This window comes from Alosa sapidissima, chromosome 16, assembly GCF_018492685.1.
Source record: "Alosa sapidissima isolate fAloSap1 chromosome 16, fAloSap1.pri, whole genome shotgun sequence".
NCBI lineage: Eukaryota > Metazoa > Chordata > Actinopteri > Clupeiformes > Clupeidae > Alosa > Alosa sapidissima.
In genome coordinates, this window is record NC_055972.1 from 12,816,619 (window position 1) to 12,842,025 (window position 25,407).

The 25,407-nt window shown below is 42.5% G+C and overlaps 1 pseudogene; it reads left to right on the forward strand.

Moving 5' to 3' along the window:
* Positions 1-280: 280 nt before the first annotated feature.
* The window catches only part of LOC121685838, a 39,267-nt pseudogene continuing 14,140 nt past the window's right edge, over positions 281-25,407 (forward strand).

Here is a 25,407-nt window from a genome sequence, read left to right on the forward strand (position 1 = left end):
CGACTATGTGTTCAAGTCATTTTTCCTCTATCAGAGGTCAGAATTTCCGAATATCCGATGTGGCATGAACACCCTATTAAGCAAAGATGCCAAGATTGGTTGGGAGGTCACAATTAATTAGTTTTCTTTCTACAACTTAGAAAACAGGTGCATGGTTTAATTGCCAATTAGGTGGAAATGAAGTCAAGCAGGGAGCAGAGAAGAAATTAAGTGTTAATTAACTAGATTTAAAAGCTGCCGTTACACCCACTTATGTCCATTTGCTCAGGGTTGAACAAATATTCCATCATTGAGTTATTTGTATGCAGCTTTTTGTACAGCAAAATACCACACAGGATGAAGAAATACCTGGTAATTTGTACGGTAGGTGTGTGCACGATCCCTAAAAAGTCATCTAAACTAACATGCATTTACACATATTTACATATTTGGCTTGCATTCTGTTTTGCTGTGCTCCTCCAAGTTTGTCTCTTTAACATATTTTAAGGGGATTAGCTCAGAATTCCAAATCCTCCATAATGACCTAGTTTCCCTAACAGTAATAGCTAGTGGGTCTGGTAAGAAAGTGTGGCTAAAGTGTCACCCGTGCTAAGGTAGCTTAAGGAGGTGGGGGGAGCACTTGGATTTTGCCTACATCTTATTTGTATGGATTATCTGTTCATTTCAGATCAGAAGTCAATCCTGTGTGTGTGTGTGTGCGTGTGTGTGTGTGTGTGTGTGTGTGTGTGCAATATATGTGTGTTTGTTTGTATGTGTGTGCATGGGGGTATCCAGAATACACATCAAATCTGGCCTGGTCATTTCTCGATCCCACTCTCCATTTCTGTCCAACTCATTTCTCATCTATTCTCCACTGTCTTATCAAAACGCTAGAAAAGCCCAAAAATATATATTTTTTTAAAGTATGATAAAGTGGATGCCAATACTTCTAAGTCAAGCGATGCCAAGTTTGGGATCTGTATAGCATTCCTGTTGGAGACCTCTAAGGATAGGCTCATATATTATGGGATGTAGTGTTGCGTGCGTCGTGGAGCAGCAGTAATGTCACCAACTGACAATTGGTCGACCTGGGTTCAGTTCCTGAACCTGCAGCGTCTGCTAAATATCCGTTAACTTTAACTTTTAACTTTATATGAAAACGTAATGCAGTTATATGTAATGCAATAAAAGCAATGAGGGAATATTCCTTCAGTTGTGAGCAAAGAACTTCACAAGCCTGAGCATTTCCCAGTGCAGATAAGAACGGACGCCTTACTTAGAAAATCACCAGCTTTTAGCTTCCAGCTAGGGGCGCATTTAGTTTGAAAACCCCATGGGTTTTAATCTTACAAGAAGTTTTGTCACAGTAATTGCTCAAAGCACAGTTACCTTAGCTTTGGGGGGAAAAAAAAACACATTATTATTGTGTGCATTGAAAATATGGAGAATATAAATTGGAATGAGAATAGACATGAAGTTCCGAGCCCAGCTTGTGCACCCAGTGTCACAATTGGCTGTTCAACATTCCGCCTCTGGGGCCTCAGATTGAGCCTATTCACCGGGGCAACCGTACAAGGGGAAGATTACCCTCTCTCTGCCCATCGAGAGGTCGATTCTTCTGGGCTAGACCACGCAAGAGCAGCTCATAAATGAGTCCCTGGAGAGAAGGGATGCCATTACTGTACAAAATGACCCTCATTTCAGCTCCATGAGTCTAGAAAAAAGACCCACCATCCTGTCTATTCTCTTCTCTGGAAGCACTAAACATCCGGAGTGGTGAGATCTTTTTTAATAAAGAAGGCACTGATACGGCTGGTTTTGCTGGCTGTGTAATCTTCAATATTTTAAGGAGCACACGTATCTCTGCAACAAAGAGGTTTCTTTTTTTTTCTCTAAAATTTTAACGATAACTGGCCATGATTGCATCTGTTGAATTAAGAGAGAAAGAGAGCGGAAGAGAGTGGTAGAGTGAGAGAGACAGAGAGAGAGAGAGGTAGGTAAAGTGAGAGAGGGATATACGTTTGTAGCTTGTGGTGGATGACTGAAACGGTGGATGCAAGATTCACAAATGGTTGCTAGTGCTTGAAACACAGCAGATGGGTTCATTCTCAGTGGCACATAAGTGGAAAGAAAAAAAAACACAATTACACGCATCATGCACCATCCTGCATAATAAGATGACTAAACTATGATTCTAATGTCACGTTTTTTTTTTATCCCCTCTAAATTGCACATAAGTGTACATATCTTTTCCTCAAATGGTTTCTAACTAATATATGACTAATATGTGTTTGCTGCTATCATCAACTGAAAGCTTTACAGATGCAACAAACAAAGAAAATTATTCATTAATCAGTCATTATTAAAAATATATATACACTATATAGTAATTTTATCACTAACACAATTAGATAAATGTGCAAGGTTGAGGATAAACAACCAGCCAAATGCTACTCTCTTGGGGAGAATTTGCTTTGTCATTAGGATAAAACACCGTCATACTCTGAACTTTGGTCCACTTTTGGAAGCTCTGCTAAAAGTGTGCTCTCTGATGGTAGGGCAAAAAGGAATCCAGCTTCCTGTCCAGGAACACTGTCACCTTTTGGCAGTGATTGTGCATTGTTCACCAGAAGAGTCGAGGGGTTTGAGTCAGGGGGGAGATGAGCGTGTAGACAGGATGACAGTGTGAGAGAGGGTCACACCTCTTGAACTCCCTCTACTTCACACAAAAAATGAAATGAGCACTGCATCAGACATTGATGGGATGGCCCTTGTGTTGTCATGACAACTGACCCATTATTCAGAAGTGAACCTCCTTGCACTGAACTTGGGGAGAAATACGGTTCTCAAAGGCGATGTCTGCCTTTTTCCTTCTCTCTCGCTCTCTGTGACGTGCACACACACACACACACGCACACACACGGAAGCATAAATTAATCTGTAAGGTAGTAACATCAGAGGCTATCAAGTATTTCAAGTCTTTGTTGCTCATGATGCATCCTCACACTTCAAAGCTAACCTGTACAGAGAGCTGCTAATTTTCACAGGATATCATTTGAAAAGTGTAATTTCCTTCAACAGACACAACTGCTTATTTGGACTTGTAGGAGGAAGAGGCCAGCGCAAAGCTGCTTAGCCTGTAGCGAGTACAGCAAATAGGGTGTAATTACAATTGCTCTCTGTGTGGTGCTGACAGCTAAACTGATGGGTTGGAAGAAAATAGCGTGCTTGCTTATTCCATGCTGGCGAGAGGTGCGTGAGCGAGTGGAAGTTTGCAAGCACAGCTCTCGTTCACACTTTGAACTCTGAATGTAAGCCATTAAATAAACATAAAAATCCCAACCATTATTGAGGGAGCGGCCAAGATGAAAGTTCACCACAGCTATCAGGAGTATGTTTGGCATTGGCTTTTTTAAATTGGCTTCATATCGTAAAGCTTGCTGTTTATTTATGGAATGGGAGCATTGGAGAAATGTGAGAGCTCTACACCTACCCTCTACAGTAATGTATAGTAGGGGTTTCATGTCTACTGATTTTCATAATAGCAGCTTAGGGCCTATGGTGTTATTTAGTTGACAAAATTATCGTCTGGTTGAGCCTTAGGCTATTCCATAAACTACACTGAGAGCGAGGAGAAGTTTCAAAGCGAGAGCGAGCAGAATACAGCCGTGAGCGGCCCAATGTGAACGTGATTTCTGTGCTCTCAGTCATACTTGTTACGCTTGTGGTAAGTTTTATTGCCACACGATTATTTTTCACCCCTCAGATTCTTTATATTTTGCTTTCGATTCCTGTATCTGCGCTCATTTTGAAGTCAGCTAAATAACGCCATGTACTTGGGTCATCTATAGCAGTTCCTAGATTTGTCATCTATAAAGGTTAAAGAAAAAAATTAGCCAGGGTGCCCCTCACAAAAATGTGGGGAAATTTTGTGAGAGCCCTATATCCAAAATGGCTGCCGTAAGCCAATGCTAGAAATTAACTTTTTAAGGTTTTGTCCACAGTGCTGCATAACACATGGCTTCTGAGACTATTTGGGTCAAGAAATTCATAAATGATGTAGATTTATTGATTTGACCTATTTCTGACCTTCAAATTCAAGATGGCCGCCAATTTTTGGCTCTTTAAATGTCGATGTTTCAAAATCGTCATACAGTTGTAACATTAGGCTCAAATGGAAGCTCTGCTCAAACTGAGTTCAGTTATGGGCAGCAAAATTACAACACATAGGTCATCAGATTTTTTTATTATTTATTTATTATGATTTATTTATTGAATTAACTAAAAACACTCTCCATCTGAATCTGTTGAATCTCCACACTGACTCCTCTCATCATCACTGCTACTCTCATCTGAGCTTTCATGAGGTGTGCGCTGCTGGGGCAAGGGGGTGTGACGCACTGGTCGACACTTTCCGTTCACTAGATCCCAGCCGTGACCAATGGGAGGAGGATGCTCTTGCAGGTTGTAATGGAGCTGGAAATATGTAAGGTAGTTTGTCCTTTCCATATGAAGATTCAAAGAGTCATCATCAGATGGGACATGGATTGTACACTTATTCAGCAGGCCAGGCCAGAGTTTCCAAATGGCACAAACTGAAGAATAAGAGTACAATCCGTCTCCCACCTGATGATGACTCTGAGTCACACCTCATGACTGCTCAGATGAGAGTAGCAGTGATGATAAGAGGAGTCTCTCAGAGAGTGAGAGATTCCTGACAGGTAGCCGTCCAACCACATGCTCATTGGACCCTACCTATGAGCCTACTTCAGTCCATCAGCCTGACTATCACACCAGCTATCACACGTGATCAATGCTTCGCTAACCTCTGGCACGTTTCCAACAGCATTCAAAACGGCCCGGGTAACACCGTTACTTAAGAAAACTTCTCTCAACCCTGCTCAAGTTGAGAACTACTGCCCTGCTTTACTCCTACCTTTCCTATCCAAAGGTATCGAACGAGTAGTCTCCAAACAGGTCTCTGAATTCCTCTCACAGAACAACCTTCTGGATCTAAATCAATCTGGGTTCAAGAGGGGCCACTCAACCGAAACGGCTCTGCTGTCTGTAATAGAAGCCTTAAAGGAAGCCAAGGCGACCGCTCTCATCAGAACTCATTCTGCTTGACTTAACGGCTGCCTTTGACACTGTTAATCACCGCATCCTTCTCTCTATACTCTCTAACATGGGAATCATCAGTTCTGCTCTGTCCTGGTTTGAATCCTACCTCACAGGATGCTCGTTTAACGTATCATGGCTTGGACAGCTGTCCGCACCTCACTATCTCACCACAGGGGTCCCCCAGGGCTCAGTGATGGGCCCTCTTCTCTTTGCTATCTACACCACCTCTTTGGGACAGATTATCCGTTCGCATGGCTTCCCATACCACTGCTATGCAGACGACACACAGCTCTATATGTCCTTTCCACCTGATGACCCCATGGTCTCAGCATGGATCTTGGATTGCCTCTCAGACATATCTACATGGATGAAGGCAAACCACCTCCAGCTAAACCTCTCAGACTGAACTGCGGGTCCTCCCAGCTAAACCATGGCATCAACATCAAAATTGACTCCATGTCTGTTACACCTACCAGGGCTGCAAGAAATTTAGGAGTCGTTCTCGACAACCAACTAGCCGTTTCGCACTCTACAACATACAGAAAATCAAGACTTACTTGACTCAAGATGCTACCCAACTCCTGGTACAGGCAATAGTCATCTCACGACTCGACTACTGTAATGCCCTCCTGACAGGTCTCCCAGCCTGCACAGTGAAACCCCTTCAGATGATCCAGAATGCGGTGGTGCATCTGGTCTACAAACAACCCATGTTACCCCGCTGCTCTTCCAGCTACACTGACTACCTATGGCCGCCCACATCAAATTCGTCTCTAATGCTTGCCTACAAAGTAGTCTCCAGTTCTGCTTCCACCTACTTGAATGCCCTCATATAGGCATATGCTACCTCCTGACCGCTGCGCTCCTAAGACTTACGACGTCTAGCTCTACCACCGGTACGCTCAGGTCAATCCAAACTTTTTTTAATTTGTTGTTCCTTGTTGGTGGAACGCACTACCAGTTCCTACTAGAGCAGGGACATCCTAACCTGACTCTCGCCAGATTAATTTCGTTCCGCCTAGCTCCACTCATCCATCTGGGATCAATCCATTGAAGTGTTGCTTCAGAAGGCTGGACCTAATCAAAAAATGCTTGCATATGATTGGATAAGCCACTTGTCCGTCATCTATTGACGTGCTACTTCAACCACTCACATCGAAGCCAACCCGTGACGCTGATAACAATCTCACAGTCGCTTCTACGCTATGTCACATCTATGAAACTCCCGCCCTGCGTCCTGATTGGCTCTACCATAAAATCTGGTGCAGAAATCACTCTCAACGGAAGAGGTCCCAGATGGATGTGAGTGAAGCTAGGCGGAGCTAAGTGGAACGAAATTCATCTGGCGAGAGTCAGGTTAGGGACATCCCTCTCCATCTTTAAAAAAACTCCTATAGACCCAGTTCTTCAGAGAATATCTCCTCTCGTAGCACTACTTACAGCTAATTCTAGCACTTACCACTGGACTAGAACTGAAACTTGACTGTATACTGTAAAAACAGCACTCACTGATGCACTTTTTCTTATTGTGCTCTACCTTTTTTACATTCTTTTAAATTGTTAAATTGTGTAAATTGTTGTCTCAAATGAGTATTGTTGAGATAATTGTTCTAAAGCTTTAAACTGTTTACCATGTTGTAAGGCGCTTTGGCTAAAAAAGCGCCTGCCAAATGTAATGTAATGTAATATAATGTAATGTGTCACAAAATTTCCCCACATTTTTGTGAGGGGCACCCCGGCTAATTTTTTTCTTTAACCTTTATAGATGACAAATCTAGTGAGAAACGAACCTTCGCTCTCCACAAACACGGAACTGCTATAGATGACCCAACTAATGGCCCAGTGTTATGTGGCAACGGGTACAATGCTGGTCCTAATTTGCCTAACTTGTGCTAGCTGTTGGCAGCAGATGCTTCATGTTGTTCTTATTGTAGTTTAACACAGCTGTACACAACTTGCATGTCACTGTGGAACAGATCTCATTTTCGGTGAAGCACTTCTACGCATAGGAATGTCCCATTTCGCCTTTAGCAATTTTGTCCACAACTAGTGCCTGCATACTGCACCAACTAGTGATTTTAAACTTGACTAGTAAACCAGTAGGCTAGTGTGCTGGGATGTTGCAGTGTTCTGTGTGTTGATGTGGATGATGAGACTGAATAGTTGCCTCCACAATGCTTTGGGGGTTGTATCGTTTTGTTTTTATTTGGTCTGTCATGTACCTTAGTCTAGGCCTGCTTTATTAGCATACTGTCCATATTTTTGTCTGTTTCAGAGTGTAAGACTCTCTGCCTTTGCAGCCTTAAATGTCAATACATGGCTGGTAGTACTGTGTGGTGTATATGGGATGCAAGTCCCTGTCATTCAACCAGATATCTTTATCTATCTCTGTTCTTGGTCAGCTCACCACAGGATTGTATGCTTTACAGGAGAGGAACAACTGAAATCAGAAATAAAGTTTAACTGCAGGGCTTGGACATTTTACCCTTACAACCTCCAGACCACAACATCAAATCCACCCCATGGGATAGTCTACTATCATTGGATGAAGGCCCATTCCTGTTGACATTTAAGGAGAGTGGCAATGTCACATTTGTATTATCTTGTCAGGCAAGACGAGGCCTAATGTCTACAATATCGTGTGAGGGATGAGGTCCTGAACAAGGAAACATCAGATCCAAACATGATACCTTTATCAAAAGGGAATATCTTATCCGTGGCATTTTCCTCCTTCCCATCTCTGCTCTACGTTTCGATATAAAGCTATTAATACGGTTGGATGTGGGCCCTGCCAGGTTTATGAAACTCTGTCTGACTTTGTCTGGCCAATAAAAAATTCATCAGTAGTGGCAGTGGAGTTCTGTGCCTGTGGACAGGCCAGAGCTCCTGCGGTCTCCTCAGCCAGGAGCCCCGAGATCTGAGCGGACGGACTTTATCAGACCAGGCTCAAAAAGCGCGCTGCGGCCATCCCAATTCGTTCTGCCGATTCTCGACAACAGCCTGAGGGAGAAGGGGCGACGGAGGGAAACAACAGCTGTTCTCACCAACTCTCCCCACAGTGCTGCTCACACTCACACTCGTGCTCTGCAGCTCTGGCAGCTCGGTGCAGATTGTTGTGGTGAAGGGCAAAATGAATGGCTTTTACTATCATAGATCACCAGAAGCAGTGAAGGGAGTTGGCGCCTTTGATGTCACATCACACTGAACACAAATCAAAGCCATCATCATGATCGATCAGTTGATAGTAGTTATGAAAGTACTTCATCAATACAGCTCATGAATTACAAATGTCACAGTGAGCATAAATTCACACCAAACCCTAACAGTTGCCATTGTTACTGAATCAATAGACCATGTTATTCCACTCAGTGCTCACCTGTTTATGGAGACCAAGTGCATAAATTGCTCCACATGTGCCAAGATACTCAGTTCACTTGCTCTCATCGAGTATGCCACCATTTTACCCATACAAACAGCATGCATTTTTAACTGCGTCCGTCTTGGTGACTGCTTCTTTCTATGACGACTTTTCCTCTGTTAAAATATGGATGTTGACCCCCAGTTGCCCTCCTCTGGGTTTCTTCTCTGAGTGTTTATGCAAGTGGCTGGCCAAGTGTTATGACACAGATTGAGGGAGAGTTTGACAGGCATTTTGCTGATGGAATAAGTAGAGTGTATCTGCTGCAGACATGAATTAATTGATTAAGCAATTGATTTGTTACACCATAAATCATGAATTGCTTGCAGACACTATTGTTTATGTTCTGCTGATGGTCAGTGGATGCTTTGTATTGATCCTGCCTGAAAGTATGATCTTACAGTCAATTGGATTCAGCCTCATAGCCAGATGATAAATGATTAGCTCTCAACTTATAGTGAATTAACCCATTTACTGTGTAAGCTTGTGTAAGCTAATGTTAACATCATAATATGTACCCCCCCCCCCCCCTTCACGCACGCACGCACGCATATATGCATGCATGCGCGCACACACACACACACACACACACACACACACACACACACGCGCGTGCGAATTATCTGGATAATTCAAGTTATTAATGAAGCGACAAAATAATGCGGAGACACTGGATTCGGAGACATTGGATTGCTGAGCAAAATGTGATTTAATTGAAATGACAAATTAGTTTACTCACAGGCAGCTAAATTCAGTATGAAATTAAACAAGCAAAGCATGCCACGTTCAACATCAGCCTAGACAATTTCACGGTTTTCACTCCACCGCCAATCCGCGCGTTACGCCGGATGAATCTCGGTTGGAGGTGCCGTGGCTTTACCTGGTCACCTGACGCAACTCCTCCTATTACGAGAGCATGGGACAGCGCGCGCCTCTAGCGCGTATCACACTCGAGCGTCGTTATGCGCACAGAGGCGGTGTTCGAGGGAGAGAGAGAAACTACCCTTTTCTTGATACAGAAGAAATAACTGCCGTTTCTCTTCGCCCTGCCCTCAGATGAATAAGAGATGAGTGTGAGTGGTGCTGATGCGGCCGGCGAGAACAGTGAGACTGAGAGACTGGGGTATTGACACCGTGCTTGAAAGTGAGATCCACGCTTCATCAGAGAGTGAACTAAAGCTGGACCGATGACTCTCACAGATTCCATCACTCCAGAGATTCGGCTCAAAGGTAATGACGTTTATTTTCAGTTGCGTATCTGCGTGTTTTTGCAGTTTTTTTTTTAATAAAAAAACGTTTAAAATGTAACACTTGTGCATTTAAGTGAAAAACACTGTCGCTACCGAGCCGTGGTTTTCAAAATGTACAGTGAAGAAATCATCCAAAGCTCAGTGATTGGGAAACTAATCACAGGATTCCACTCGCATGTTTATGATTTCAATCATGCTTCAAATGATCGCCTAATGGCACATAAAACACAGGCAATTATACGTAAATGCGGAGCATCAGCAATGTCCAGCCTGATTGTTATGTCGTAGACGTAGATGTTGGTGTGCTGCTTGAACTAGCCGCATCACTATCCTTAAATCAAATCGTTTCGGCTGTTCAGGTGTATTGCGTTTGTCAGGAGTGATTCACTGACAACATAGGCTACTGCACAATGTTTATCCCTATCTCGATTTCTTTCAGCCCAAGTTGCATGCTTCATTTCATTAAAGATGCTTCATTTTGTTTCCTAGAAATGTTTCCTGGAATAGTGATTGCGTTATGAATGGTGGAACTATCATATCTACCGATGTGAAATTGTTTACTAGCCTGCCACTTCAACTGCAATTGTTTAAAACTTTTAGCTCACAATGGACACGGCTACATTCTGACAAGAGATTGTTCTCGTAAATGACAAGTGACTGACTATTTGTCGGGGTAGGTGCATATCAGTTGTGCAAGTTCTTTTTTTGTGTATAGTCACTCCTTCCTTATGCAGGATGTATAACCTATCCTTTCCCACACCTTGATTTCTTGGATTTGGCTGTTTTCTTTGTCCCCCCTTGGCAAGGCAATGACAGCCTCACAGTACATCTCCGGGTAGAAGGGAAAACTCTCAGTAAGACTTTTTTAGAGGTCTTTTAGGTGCTTTGAGGTGCCAGCTTCCAGGCACAGGGAGCAGCCCTTGTTTGGTGTAATAAAACAAACACTATCTGTGTTTAGTGGCTCTGTGATATATGAGAAGCTCTGGGTTATTTGTTTGTGCTTTAGTGGAGCGCTTTGGAGTAGAGTGCTTTGCCACCGGTCGCATGACTCACCTTTAATTAAAAAGATGTATGTGGGTGTTTTTGTTAGGAAGCCTCTAGCTTGTTCCCCTGTGGAGGCAAACACACCCATATTCTTGTGTCTAGCAACTCCTCAATCCAATTTTGAAGACTAGCATGCATTCCCAGGGCTCAGTGTGTCTATGAAGTGGATTCTTGTCTCTTGTAGGGCAGATTAATGGAGATGGGGGCTGCTTAGAAGACTGTAGTCAACAATGTTAGTCACCTAGAGTGTCTCTCAATGAATGCTCTTGTCTGATCATTAAATAAGATCGCCTTATCATAGCAATTAGAGAGGAGACATTTCTAAATAGCATCTTTGCTTTGCATTTGGAGTGTCTGTTTTGAACTTGTGTTATGACATTGATGTAAGGATATTCATAATGATTATGTAGTGTGAATGAATCTTTTAGATGTAATTATCTGAAAAGCTTACGATAATAAATCATTATAAAAGTTCCATTCATTGCGCTGGACATTTGCTTTCCGGGCCAAGTAATGAAGGGAATAGAAAATAGCACCAGCAAATGCAGTCCTCAATCACCACTACAGAAAATTACTGTAAATGTTTGTAGTGGTCTAAATCATTACTGCATGGGGCTCCTACAGAACCTACTTATCCTCTGGCAAACGAGCAAGGCATGGCACTGCACCTCCTACTTATGAAACCATAATTTCACCACAACTATTAACAGTGTGCTGGAGGATACAAGTTATTAAAAGCTCAAGGCAGCTCACTGGAATGGGCTTGGGCTGGCTGAGCATACCGCTGGGAAGAGTGATGGTGGCTTACTCAGCCTGCTCGCAGCTGCACCGTGGCTGCCTCCACAGCTGAGCTGATTGCTTTGACGAGAGCTATTACACCAGATTACACAGCACAGACAAGACACTGAGCAGAGCCTCCTCTGATGCTCGGCGCGACCCGGACGTAGGAAGGGTGGATTGGGGGTGGTGGTGGTGGTGGGGTGACCCCACCTCTCCTGCTGGTGTAGTGCAGAGGAGACCGGAGGCTTGGGGAAAGGTGAGATGGAAAGAACAGCGGCCAGGCAGGCTGCTCTCATTATTTTCACACTTGAGTGGCTAGCGTGAATGAATGGCTCATGGAGGCAGACGAGCCACTCTATTTAGAGAGAGATTTGACTAGGGAAGTATGAAGGAAGTGGGCAGAATGTCGAAGAGTTTGGTTTGTGGTGCTGCCTTGCACAGACAAAAAAAGCAATACACTGCGACCACTGGAAATCATAGATAGATAGATAGATAGATAGATACTTTATTGATCCCCAGGGGAAATTCAAGAAATTCATAGCTCATGAAAGAGACAGTGCTTGGTTGGTCGTACCTTAACTACAGTTGATTCATAGCTAGCTTGTAGGCAGTGGCAGAGAGAAAGAGAATGTATGTAACATATTATTAAAGTATGCTTTTTGATTACATATATTTTTACCATGCCTATGTGTCATGGAAATAATCAGGAAATATTCTCAGATTTGTATTTCATCTCAGCATCAGTTTTTTTGTCAGTCTCTTTCAAATTTTATTCCAGCAAGAAACAACATGGGAATGGTATTCATATTTTATGAGATGGTGTAAGTAGAATTAGAAAGGAAAAAAGGGAAAAACTGTAGAAGCAAAGGCCCAATTTTAAGTCATGTAAATGTATTCAGCCTTTTTTTTTCCGGAGAGTGAAATAATGAAGAAAAAAATGTTGAGATTCTCCCTCAGGAGGTTGAGAAGCTATCATGAAAGCTCCCACACTTCCAGCAGTAATGTGTGCCAGATTAAATTTTCCAGGCCCTAATATCTGGAGTTAATTAATATTCTCCTGTTACAGCCGTGACTTAGATAGTAGCCATTTAAATGAGCTCAAGTTCTTTAAAGGTGTGCGTCTGAAGAATGGTGATTTTATTTATTTAGCAGGTAAGCGAGCAGTAGGAGGCTCCAGCTGGTTACATGTTTACTCAAATCCCATGATTCATGGCAATGCACACATCTTTTCTGACATTTAAATTCCATTTGCTTATTTGCATGCATTTCCATCAGGAAATGCTCTAGACAGCTAACAATATGGCAGGAGTCAACTCTCAGGCTTTGTCTAAACTGAAAGCACAGATGATTCGGTTGTGCTCTACAAGTGTCCCCTTCCTGTAATCACAGAAGCTAAGCAATGTTTACTGAGGAAAAATGACAGTTTTTTTTTTTTTTTAATAGAATGAGGCCTGTACTGCCCCCTTATCCAAGCAGATGAATCCTTAGCTGACCTTTGCATTCATGTCTAGCTTCGGGCTCTTTGATAATGAGGAACAATTAAAGTCTTTCCCCATCATATAATTTGCTGTCACAGGTTATGAGTATTCAACGCAAAAACGAGGTCACAAATCAATTATTAAAAAGTGCGGCACATTCTCTGTCATAGCGAGTACAATTTACAAGTTGGTTCGGACAGATCTGTGATCAGCTCTCATGTTGGATAAAAGAATCCGTGGTTCCATGACAAACCACACAAGTAGGCCAAATGTGGAACATCCTGACTGGGTTGAAATGACCATGTGCCCTGTTGCAGTCGAGAGAATTCTTACGTGTGAGTCTCTAAGCATGGGGTTTCTGTGCTGCCTCCTTTTCCTAATGGTACCCTGAAGAAGTGGGGGCCATGAGGTGATGTGTATGCATGTGTTTGAGAAGAGAAGCCTGCGGCCTCTCTGCTAGTGGTTCTTTTCCTTTCTCGTGTGTTGTATTCATTCATGATTTATAAGTCACTGCTATATTATAGCACGAGGGCATAAGTAGGCTAATGTCCGGATTTGCATATGTGCACCCGACTCAATAATTCATGAGTTTGGCGGGCCTTTTTCCTCAGTCTGCCCCCCCCCCCCCACCCCACTCAATCCCTCCACCAACAAAGCCTGCTTGAAAAAGTGCCTCACTCATTTTCCAACTCTGAAATCCTGGAAGAAGAGATGAACGAGCGCTGAACCTGCGAGACCTGCCTACATACATGTTAAACTGTGAAGGCCTGGGAGGAAAAAAGAGCGTTCGATTCTGTCACCTCTCATCTTTATCAGCACCACACACACACACACACACATCCTTCCACCCTCTAAGGGGAATTAAAACATGGGTTTGCCAGGAGAAACTGTGCCTGGAGAAGGCAGAAATCGACAGAGGTTCTGATGAGGCTTGTCTGCATGGTACGGATCGACGAAAACTCGCTCTTTGTTCTCGTCAACTTGCTGTCGTGAAATAATAGGATGGCAAAGGGAAGGGGGGAGGGGTGATCTGTATGGAGGAAGGGGTGTGAAGGTATGCTGACACCTAATTCCGGATAGATTTCATGCTACTCTCCTCGTTTTTTTAAAGTTGGGATTCATAGGTGCAAACTAGACAGCACAATTTCCTTGCATTATGAGAAGGATTCATCATCTCAGTTGATGAGGACAAAATTATTCATAAGGGAGGCATTAGATTGTCACTGTGTGTGTGTGTGTGTGTGTGTGTGTGTGTGCTCGCTCGCGCATGTGTGCGTGCAGGATGTTTGTTGTAACATTTTGATGGATGACATCTGTCCTAATGAATAATGCTCCTTATTGCAGGAATTTGTTTTGTACATGTCATGGGGCCTTCTCTCTTCATTCTTCTTTTTCATGTCTAATTTTTCTTTCATTTCTCTTGTGAAAAACAGTGAGTGAGTGATATTGAATGAACGAATGAATGAGTGAATGACAATGCCCCTTTGCCCATTCCATCAAACTTTTGGAGTGCATTTGACTTCTTCCCCTGTACAGAAGACTTCTTCACGTTCTTATGTTTGTGAAATATGCCCCTGTTCTGTCAAGTTGGTTTCTTTTTAAATGGATTCCATTGAAATGAGGGCCAATCTAATGGATCTTGATCCTCTAAGGAGATTTTTAGATAATGAGGGCATCCGTTCCTTTGACAAGGTGATAAGAAGGGACAGAGTCAGTGCACTGCTTTTATGAGCAAAGTATGCAGATCAGTGTCATACTTTGAACTTGCCATTAAATGAATTAGATTGTCATGAATAATCTCTACATTAAGCTAATGGCAAGAGGTGATGCACTCTGCAAAATGCAACTGTTAAAAGTTTTATTGATGGCTGATCTGGATTATCTAATTTATTTATAAACAGCAAATGTCACCATAAACCTGACTCTTCTGAATAGGCTAAGAACTTGTGGTTCTCAGAAGAAGGTTGTTAGAGAGGTGAAAATGTAGGGGTGTCTATTTACACCCCTGGTACGCATAGCCTTGGCCACACAGCTGAGCTATTCACACCCTGTGACATAACAACAAAAACACGTTGCTCGCGTGCACAAAAAATATGGCAGACATTCGTTTTTTCGTCAGCAGAAAGTGAAGAATTCGGAAAGGTTTCGGCACTAATATCTGTTCAAATTAAGTTTTAGATGTTTTTTATTTTCATAATCTTTGTTCAGTGAACACATACAACCATCAGTTTGTTAGTTAACAGAAATTTCGTGATTATGACGCTCAGGCCTGTGAAATATAAATTTACCTGCAAACACTCATTTTGATGTGGAAGTCAATAGTACAGTGGTTAATGGCATGTATTAGTACGTGGGAGACCGGGGTTTGATTCCCGCAAAAAGCGTTTTGGCAGAGTGAGTGCGCATGTGTACCAACATCTCTGCAGAGAAGGCTCGCAATTTGAACAAGAAATCAGTTCTGAAATGGACGTTCTGATTGCAACAAGTTAGTTAACGCACTCGGGTGTAAATAGCATACATTACTATATACACCAGGGTACAAATAGCATTCACTTCTAATTAAGCAGTGCTGCAAACAGCATACCTTATTCAGAGTGTCTATTACACAGCTGAGCTATTCACAGCCTGTGACATAACAACAAAACCATGTTGCTCATTTTTAAAAAAAAATACATTTTGTGATCAATATGCCAGAGTAAATGCACAGGGGTGCAAATAGCATACACTGATATTTGTACCAGACAGGGTATTAATAGAACACATTGCTGTGTGCACCGGGGTACGAATTGCATACATTGATATTTGTACCAGACGGGGTATTACACATTGCTGTGTGCACTGGGGTATGAATAGCATTCACTTCTAATTGCACCAGGGTACGAATAGTATATACTGCTAATTGTACCAGGGGTGCAAATAGCCTTACCCTTAAAAGAATGGTGTTGACTGTGCTGAAAACATTGCTGGTCCTCAGTCCCACATGTTCAAACTAGGCCTGAACTCCTTGGAGCTATTCCCATCGCCTGAAAAATAAACCATTACTTTGTCAGCCAGAGTTAAGTATGAAGAAATGAGTCAGTTAATGTCCGATTAATTCTTAATATGGTCCAATATACAATGATAGTCGCTCATTCCCGCATGTTAATTTCTCTCCTTCGCCATGATAACGGCGCTGAGTTGGCGGCAAGGAGCAGCAGGGATTGTGGAAGTCCGTATTAAAAGCGCCACTATGCAGAGGAGAGGCCCATTTTGGTTCATTATTAAAGCGGAGCTCTCCCCTTGTCTCTCGAAGCGCCTTCATTATCCGCTCGCTTGCCATATCCGCCGATAACGCTGCTTCATTTACTTCAGGGCTCTCAATACACCCCCCCGCGCCGATAATACCGCCGCGCTCCCTCACTCACTCGCCCGGCGCATGGCTACTGCATGGGACAAGGGGCTGGGGGCGTCCCATTCTTGGGAGTGAGAGCGGGATTACAAAAGTTAATCGTCAATTTGGAGCTTATCATGGCTAAGCGCTGACTGAGCCACGGAGATTGGCCCTAATAGATAGAATCGGTCTGGTAATGAGCATTCCTCCATGTATGACTGAATCTTATATTCATTGCCACACTGAATCCATGTGTACTGTGTCGATTCTTGATTGTAGGCCTACTGTCACAAACTGTGCTCATTAGAATCATTGCAAAAATGGAAAAAAAATCAGAAAATGTTTAGCTGGTAAACATGTCATTTAGAAAAGAAAGTTGAAAGTTTCAAAGTAGTAATGAAGGTATTGATTGAATCAGTTTCTGAACAAAATTGCATTCTGACTGCTTACAGCATTCCCCATTTAAAAAGCTAAATAAGAAGGCTTCGAATAATACCGGCTGGTGGTAGGAATTCAGAATGTGTCCACATTTTTTTATGTCTTCTGTAGTGACTCTTTGACTGTGGCTGACAATACAAGTGACTTATAGGTCACATTGTGTTGATGCATTTAAATTTAATCTGTTTACCGGTAATTATCTTCTACTGAATTCCCATCCCGGAGATTTTCTTCTCATATACAAGTCAACTCGTCAATTGAGATAATATGCAGGAGTTACAGTATATGTCTGTCTTTATTTTCAGAATTGTAATGTCTCGATCCTTTTGCTTATACCCTTTACCCAGCAAGACTGTCACTAATTGTGAGGCTTTTGCAACAGAGAGCATCAGTTAGACTTTATATTACGTCTCCTTTCTAGTGATTGAATGCCGTGCTGAACATAAATAGTGGATTATGTGCAATTAACATTAACTTCATTATCATTAACTCCATTAACCCAGATCAAATATTCATTCTTCATGCTAAACATTGTAAACGATTTTAATTCAGAAATCCTGGATGTAAAGAGGGGAAAAAAACTGTCCTACTGCTGTTGTTACTTTTCTTGGCTCATGGTACTGTACATGGTGTTCCATTGTTCAGTAATCTATTAACTGAACCCATATGTCTTTAATATCTTTAGAATTATTATACACACATCTCTGTGTGAGTAGTAACCTACTGATCATGTGATACCTCTCTTCCAGGCTCTGGTTAAGCTTCACACTTCTGCTTGAAGGGACCTGATTTTGGGAGGTGGGAGTTCAGCATTTTCTCTTTTTTTCCCTTCACGTCAGCTGGTGCCTTCGCAGTGGAGAGCTGTCTCAGCTCCCAGCCGTGCAAACTGCACTCTGCCAAAAAGGGAATGTGACTCAGTGTGCAGGCTGTTTAAACACGCGTCCTCTCGCTGCCACTAACCCTCACAAGCCAGGAACTCTGAGCAAGATCCACCAGGGACCACAGATGAGAAATGAAGCGCATTTCACACAAATGGTGCTTATGAGTGTTGGCAGATTACAAATGTGCACATGGCAGTTTGGCATTGCGCCTCAAATTGAGACATTAGTGTACAACGCGAATCTCTTTCTTTCTTTTGCTCTCTCTCTCTATCACTCTCTCTTCTTTCTCGGTTATTCTTTTTTCTTCTTTCTTACTTTCCAGCTTCTATCCCCCGCTCCCTTGATGAGCAGTTTTAACTCTTCTCTGGTGTTGTCTGCTATTTATTATGTATTGAAACCTGTCTTTCCCACACATAGCTTCAGTGTTGTATGATGTGTGCTTGCCTTCTGAGACTCATGCTCATTTCTTGTATTGTTGCTCAGGGAGCATATATTTTTTCACATCTTGCATAAATGTATGATCAGAGCTTGCATAATGTGTGTAGCTCCATGCGGCATAGTTGGGAATTATTGCCACTTACCTGTATAGTACTCGTATGACATTGCAAGCTCCAATACCAATGGTATTCACAATGCAAGGTGATGGAATAAATGTTTTTTAATCTATGGAGAAAATCTAGATGAGTAGGAGAGTTAATAGACCACTCTTCTGCCTGTTTTTCTCAGCTGGCATGTAGTATTTGCTTTGGTTGACACAGCAATGATTCTGATAATTCCAATAAAATATGTCACATGATTAAGTACACAGAAAAATATCCAGCACTCAAGTTTGTCAGGCTTTAAAATGTGTATATACTAACACTAACTGAACAGAAAGGTTCTGGCCAAAGCATATGCATCCAGTTTCTATTGCAAATAAGCTGTAATGTAAAAATGCCACCAGCTTATCTCATGCTTGTGATCCAGCCTTAATCTAGCCCATATTTTAAATTTGTCTGTTCTTTTTTTCAGCCTTGAGTCAGATAGTAGAGACAGGGAAAAAATGGAGAGAGAAGGACAGTCGGATTGGGAAATTGTAACGTGTGCAAGCCCAGGCCTCTGTGGCCCCTGGGGTGATCTTCAGTAAGGGAAGCCAACCCCTACCACCTGCATCAGTACGCCACCTATTATGCTACTTTTCTCTGTTCGCACCAGAGACTGGGGACCTTTACTCGTTTAAACTATTCAGTAATTAATTGAACTGATTAATACAATTGAAGATGTATAAAACTATCTGAAATGGCTAACATTATCGGTATTTTTTCACATGTTGTACATGGTTATACTTGTGTCAAGGCAAATCTCTATCCAGGGAACTATAGACTTTGCTCATAGCACACAGCTTATAGTTCTTTGCAGATCTTAATCATTTACACCGTACTGGCAACAAGCAAGCTGAGAGAACTTGACCTTTATGCAACGCCAGGCTATCTCTATAAATAGGGACATGTGTTAATGAAGTGACTTTTTCAGAAGGGCATAATATGCATGATGAGGTTAAATATCTTATTCAGTCCTTACTTGGTAAAAGCCCTTATATTTGCATCGGTAAGCTATGAAAAACCTTCTTGCATTTCCTACACTGATCACCTTCTTCCTACAGAAACGCCAGGTTTTGTTTGGACACCCAGAGTACTGCAAAATCCAGTGTTACACCAATCTTCTTCTTCTTGTGTATCAGAGGCTTTACCAAGAACAGACAGGAAAACAACAGCGGAGGCTTAGACAGATTCAGACAGGTTGCTTTCCCCTAGAATAAATATCAGATATATTGTTGTATTGACACATGCTTGCATGGATCAGCTTGTGCTGAAAATAAACTGGCAGTCTCTTGTGGCATCGAGTTTGTTCAACACGTAGAACTCGTATTCAATACACCTGACCTCTGTTGCCCACTGTTGTGTATTTCAGGATAGAGCCTTTTAATATCTGACAGTCCTCTCTTTTTCTAAACCTTCATTGGTAACCTACCTGACCTCGGCATTCTGGTATGATCTATTACATTAATGGAGGGATTAGCGATGCTCTTGCTAATTTGTGGCTGTTAAATAGAAAATAATCATGGTATTTGGATTTCAAATAATGCAATCAAGGACGGGATCACATCTCCCAACCAAAGAAAACGATTAATTAAATCCTGGATGCCTGCTTTCTCAATGGGGAATATGAGACTGTCATTATCTGAGAGGCTCTTTAAACATGTCTGCATGCCTAATTAAAAGTTGAACTAGTTTCAAATGTTGCGCCTGAGCTGAGATGCTTCAATACAAATTGTAATTCCTTCAGAGTTTAATCTTCCTGTCTTTCTATGGATATCTTAAGTATTGACTTTACATGTTAGACCAAAGAGTCTGTTGTAATATCTCCCTCAGCGTTGGCTGTCACGATTGCATGTTTGGCTACCACAGGACTTTGTTGTGCCTATACGGCATATGAAGCAAGTAGTCAAAAACAAATCTGCAACTGATCCTCTTTCAAAATACTTCTCTCAAAGTGTGTATATATACACACACACTAAAGGCACTGCACCACTTAAGACAAAAACAAAACAGAATCTGATTTTTTCTTAGGCTAAGAAATGTTGCCATTTCAAATTCATCAGCCTTGTTGTGGGAGAGTGGAGTGATGGAACCCCCTACTAGCTGCTCTCCCACATATATCATCTCTCAACACTGAGCCACATTCACTCTTTCCGCCTCGTAGGTTTTTTCCACGGATGACGCTAATTAGGCATTCATCTGCTGTGGGTGTTCACTTGTAAAAAGCCAACACAACAAGCCCCAGTGAGAAGAGTTATTGGGGCAGGCGACCTCCAGTGCCTCTTATCTCCCATAATTCACGCTGGTTTATGGGGGCCAGGCAAACGGCTCGACCGATGATTCGCTTAAGGACGCCAAAAAAGTGAAGCCGCCATGACTTATTCATGACGGTGAAGAAACAAGTGTGTGAAGATGAAAGCTGCCAGGCAGGGAGGATCTCCTGATAAATACCACATTCCTTCCGATAAGGCCCCCGTTTCACTTTTGAAATTATTAACAATTTCGTCCGCCCCCCCCACCCCCCCTCCTCCTCCTCCCACTTTCTGACTGATGGAGCAGTTGTGATATGAAGAGCTGTTTCATGTTGCTCTCGGACAAATACCATTCTTTCATGTCCCGGCTGTTAAGATGAGGGATATATATATATATATATATATATATATATATTTTTTTTTTTTTTTTAGCCTGTCATGTTTTGAAGGGTACTTTGACATTCACTCAAGACTCCGAACAGAAAATTTTGACATTGACTTTGCCACTTCCGCACTCTCCATTCTGCTATTTTTCACCCAATTACTAGCCTCTAATTGCTATTTTTTCTGCGGCTTGGGGATGATCACATATAATTACTCAAGCCTTTCCCCACCCACAGTTCCGTGCTACAGCAGATATTTTGAGAACTTTATGCTTCCTGTGATTCTGGCAAACCTGACACTTGATCTTCAATTTGACCTTGTTTGATATTACATAGCCCATGAAGGAATGCATAATAATTAGGGCTGTCAATCGATTAAAAAAAAATAATCTAATTAATTACATACTCTGTGATTAATTAATCTAAATTAATCGCATATATGATTTTTGCTGTGAAAGTATTTTAAATATTTAAATTCAAATGAATCATTGAATAATCAGCATTAGTGACATTAAAGTTAAAAAACTCTTTTATTATTATTTTAATAATGGGCATAATAATCTATGATATGACATAATATGCTGAGGAAATAAATTAAAAAGTGCTTCGGGAAGAAGCACTTTTTTTATCACATACATTGCAGAGGACTATTTTAATCAACAATTTATTTTATCAACACCATCAAGCCGTTTTTGAAAAGTAAACGTTCCAATCAATGATCTAGGCAGCACATTTTCTTCTCTCTCCTTCATTTTACAGTCTAATGGTTACTGACTACAACGGCTCGGGGTCAACGGTCATAAATCGATTAATCTGCGTTACTTTTTTTTAATCAGTTATTTTTTCTCAAATTAATTAATCGAAATTAATCAGTTATTTTGACAGCCCTAATAATAACCATACATTTAAAACCTTGCCTCTCACCTTGCTGTGGGAGACCGGGGATAAAGCGAGTCGGTGTTCTCCTGTTGATGAAACACAGGTTCTTGTGGCTGGCTATGATGTGATGCCCTCAGGGCCAGTGTTCTGCTAAAAACAGGTTTTTGTGGAGGAAATTAGGTCTGGCAGTTATCTCCCCGCATTTATGTAAATGCGTGACAGGCCGGGTGTCACAGATTGGCAGGCAGCTGGCGGAGAGGGCGTCCGAGCATGCCGACGGAGGTTGTGGGGTTGAAGGGGTCTGTGTGTGTGTGTGTGTGTGTGTGTGTGTGTGTGTGTGTGTGGGGGGGGGGGGGGGGGGGGGGTTGTCCACAGCGCTGTGAGTAATTTGATGATGAAACAGACTGTAGGTAACTCACCATCAGATGAACGAGCTACAGTGTGCAATCCTCATGGCAACACAAACACAAACACACACACACACAGACACATTTTAACTACTTTATTTATGTCTGCAATTCATAATAAATGTACAAAAGGACATAAATGTTACAGATACAGAACATTACTAAGGCATGATCCATCAATGTGGGTCTGATGACTATCTCAAACAGCAGATTTATGGATACACACAACACCTTCTTCTCCATATATGGTGAATTTGGGGCAGCCGTGGCCTGCTGGTTACCACTTCGGACTTGTAACCGGAGTGTTGCCGGTTCGAACCTCGACCAGTAGGCATGGCTGAAGTGCCCTTGAGCAAGGCACCTAACCCCTCACTGCTCCCTGAGCGCCGCTGTTGTTGCAGGCAGCGCACTGCTCCGGGATTAGTGTGTGCTTTACCTCACTGTGTGCTGAGTGTGTTTCACTAATTCACGGATTGGGATAAATGCAGAGACCAAATTTTAATCAAAAGAGTATATCAAAAGAGTATATATCCAATAATGGAGGATATTGAGCGCTATTTATATATTTACCATTTCTGCTGTAAGTGCATGTTGTGTGTGTGATGTCTGTATGCTACTGAGACCCCCTGAATTTCCCCTTGGGGATCAATCAGCAGTCAATTCTCTACATGCCCACTCAACGCATCTGACTCAGATACCGCACTCCTACAACCTCTAGGGACTGCTGGAACATCTTTTTCAGCATTCATGCCTCTCTCCGAGAGTGAAGTGTCCAGACTCCTGACATGCAGCCGTCCTACCACATGCTCGCTGGACCCTATACCTACGAGCCTACTTCAGTCCATCAGCCCGACCATCGCTCCAGCTATCACACATGTGATCAATGCCTCGCTAACCTCCGGCACATTTCCAACAGCGTTCAAAATGGCCCGGGTAACACCGTTACTTAAGAAAGCTTCTCTCAACCCTGCTCAAGTCGAGAACTACCGCCCTGTCTCACTACTGCCTTTCCTATCCAAAGGCATTGAACGAGCAGTCTCCAAACAGGTCTCTGACTTCCTTTCACAGAATAACCTTCTGGATCCAAATCAGTCTGGGTTCAAAAGCGGCCACTCTACTGAAACGGCTCTGCTGTCTGTAACAGAAGCCTTAAAAGAAGCCAGGGCGACCGCTCGGTCATCAGTACTCATTCTGCTTGACTTATCGGCTGCCTTTGACACGGTTAATCACCGTATCCTTCTCTCTATACTCGCTGACATGGGAATCTCCGGTTCTGCTCTCTCCTGGTTTGAATCCTACCTCACAGGACGCTCGTTTAACGTATCATGGCTTGGTCAGCTATCCGCACCTCACCATCTCACCACAGGGGTCCCCCAGGGCTCAGTGCTGGGCCCCCTCCTCTTTGCTATCTACACCACCTCCTTGGGACAGATTATCCGTTCGCACGGCTTCTCATACCACTGCTATGCAGACGACACACAGCTCTATCTGTCCTTTCCACCTGACGACCCCCTGGTTTCAGCACGGATCTCGGATTGCCTTTCAGACATAGCTACATGGATGAAGGCACACCACCTCCAGCTGAACCTCTCAAAGACTGAACTGCTGGTCATCCCAGCTAAACCTACCATACACCACGACATCAACATCAAATTTGACTCCCTGTCTGTTTCACCGACCAGGACTGCAAGAAATCTAGGAGTTGTTCTTGACAACCAACTAAACTTCTCGGATCATGTTGCCTCAGTCGCCCGGTCATGCCGTTTTGCACTCTACAACATACGGAAAATCAGGACTTACTTGACTCAAGATGCTACCCAACTTCTGGTTCAGGCAATAGTCATCTCACGACTCGACTACTGCAATGCCCTCCTGACAGGTCTCCCAGCCTGCGCAGTGAAACCACTTCAGATGATCCAGAACGCGGCGGCGCGCCTGGTCTACAACCAACCCAAAAGGGCACATGTTACCCCGCTGCTCATCCAGCTACACTGGCTACCTATGGCGGCCCGCATCAAATTCAAGTCTCTAACGCTTGCCTACAAAGTAGTCTCCGGTTCTGCTCCCACCTACTTGAATGCCCTCATACAGACTTACACTACCTCCAGACCGCTGCGCTCCTCTGACGAACGACGTCTAGCTCTACCACCGGTACGCTCAAGCCAATCCAAACTTTTCTCATCTGTTGTTCCTCGTTGGTGGAACACACTGCCAGTTCCTACAAGGACAGGGACATCCTTTTCCACTTTCAAAAAACTCCTGAAGACCCAGCTCTTTAGAGAACATCTACTCTCATAGCAACACTTACAACAAGTCTTACTGATCCTAGCACTCACCAGCCGTTTTAAACTGACAAGTAACTGTTAAAAACAGCACTCACCGACGCACTTATTCTTACTGTACTCTAATGTTTTTTTTAAACTGTCCTAAAATTGTGAGAATTGTTCTAAAAACTTACTGTTTACCATGTTGTTAGTCGCTTTGGTTAAAAAGCGTCAGCCAAATGTAATGTAATGTAATGTAATGTAATGTAATAAATCTATCTATCTATCTATCTATCTATCTATCTATCTGCTTTGCCCTTGCTTTTGTAAAGCCAACTATCCTGAGACCCCTAATGACAAACCTATGCACACAGACACACACACATATGGGGCGCCAAATGTAACATGCCTTATTTCGTGGACAGAATGACTTTTGTGTGACGAAATACATATATTCATTACGAAACCATGTTACATCGTAACGCCTTTTGTCCACGGAATGCACAAATTGGTTTGCATTGTGTCCACGAAACACTAAGACAGCACATCATTTCGTGGACAAAATTGACTGGTGGCCTTTTCCTTTCGTGGACATAATGCTGAATGCACTATTCACTGTCGTAGATGAAATAAACTCTCTTTTTTTGGTCAAAAGTAATTGTGTCTACATAAATACGGAATGCACCTACACGCATCATTCTGTGAATCCCATTTCATTTTCGTCCACAAAAGTATTGTGTTACAGAAGGCATTCCGTCCAGGCAATAGTAACTTAATAACTTACGAAATGCATTCAGTGACCTATGCTTTCATTCTGTGGACGAAATACATAATAGAATCTCGTACAATAGATTTTGTGAGTCAGCAGTTTACGAAATGAATTAC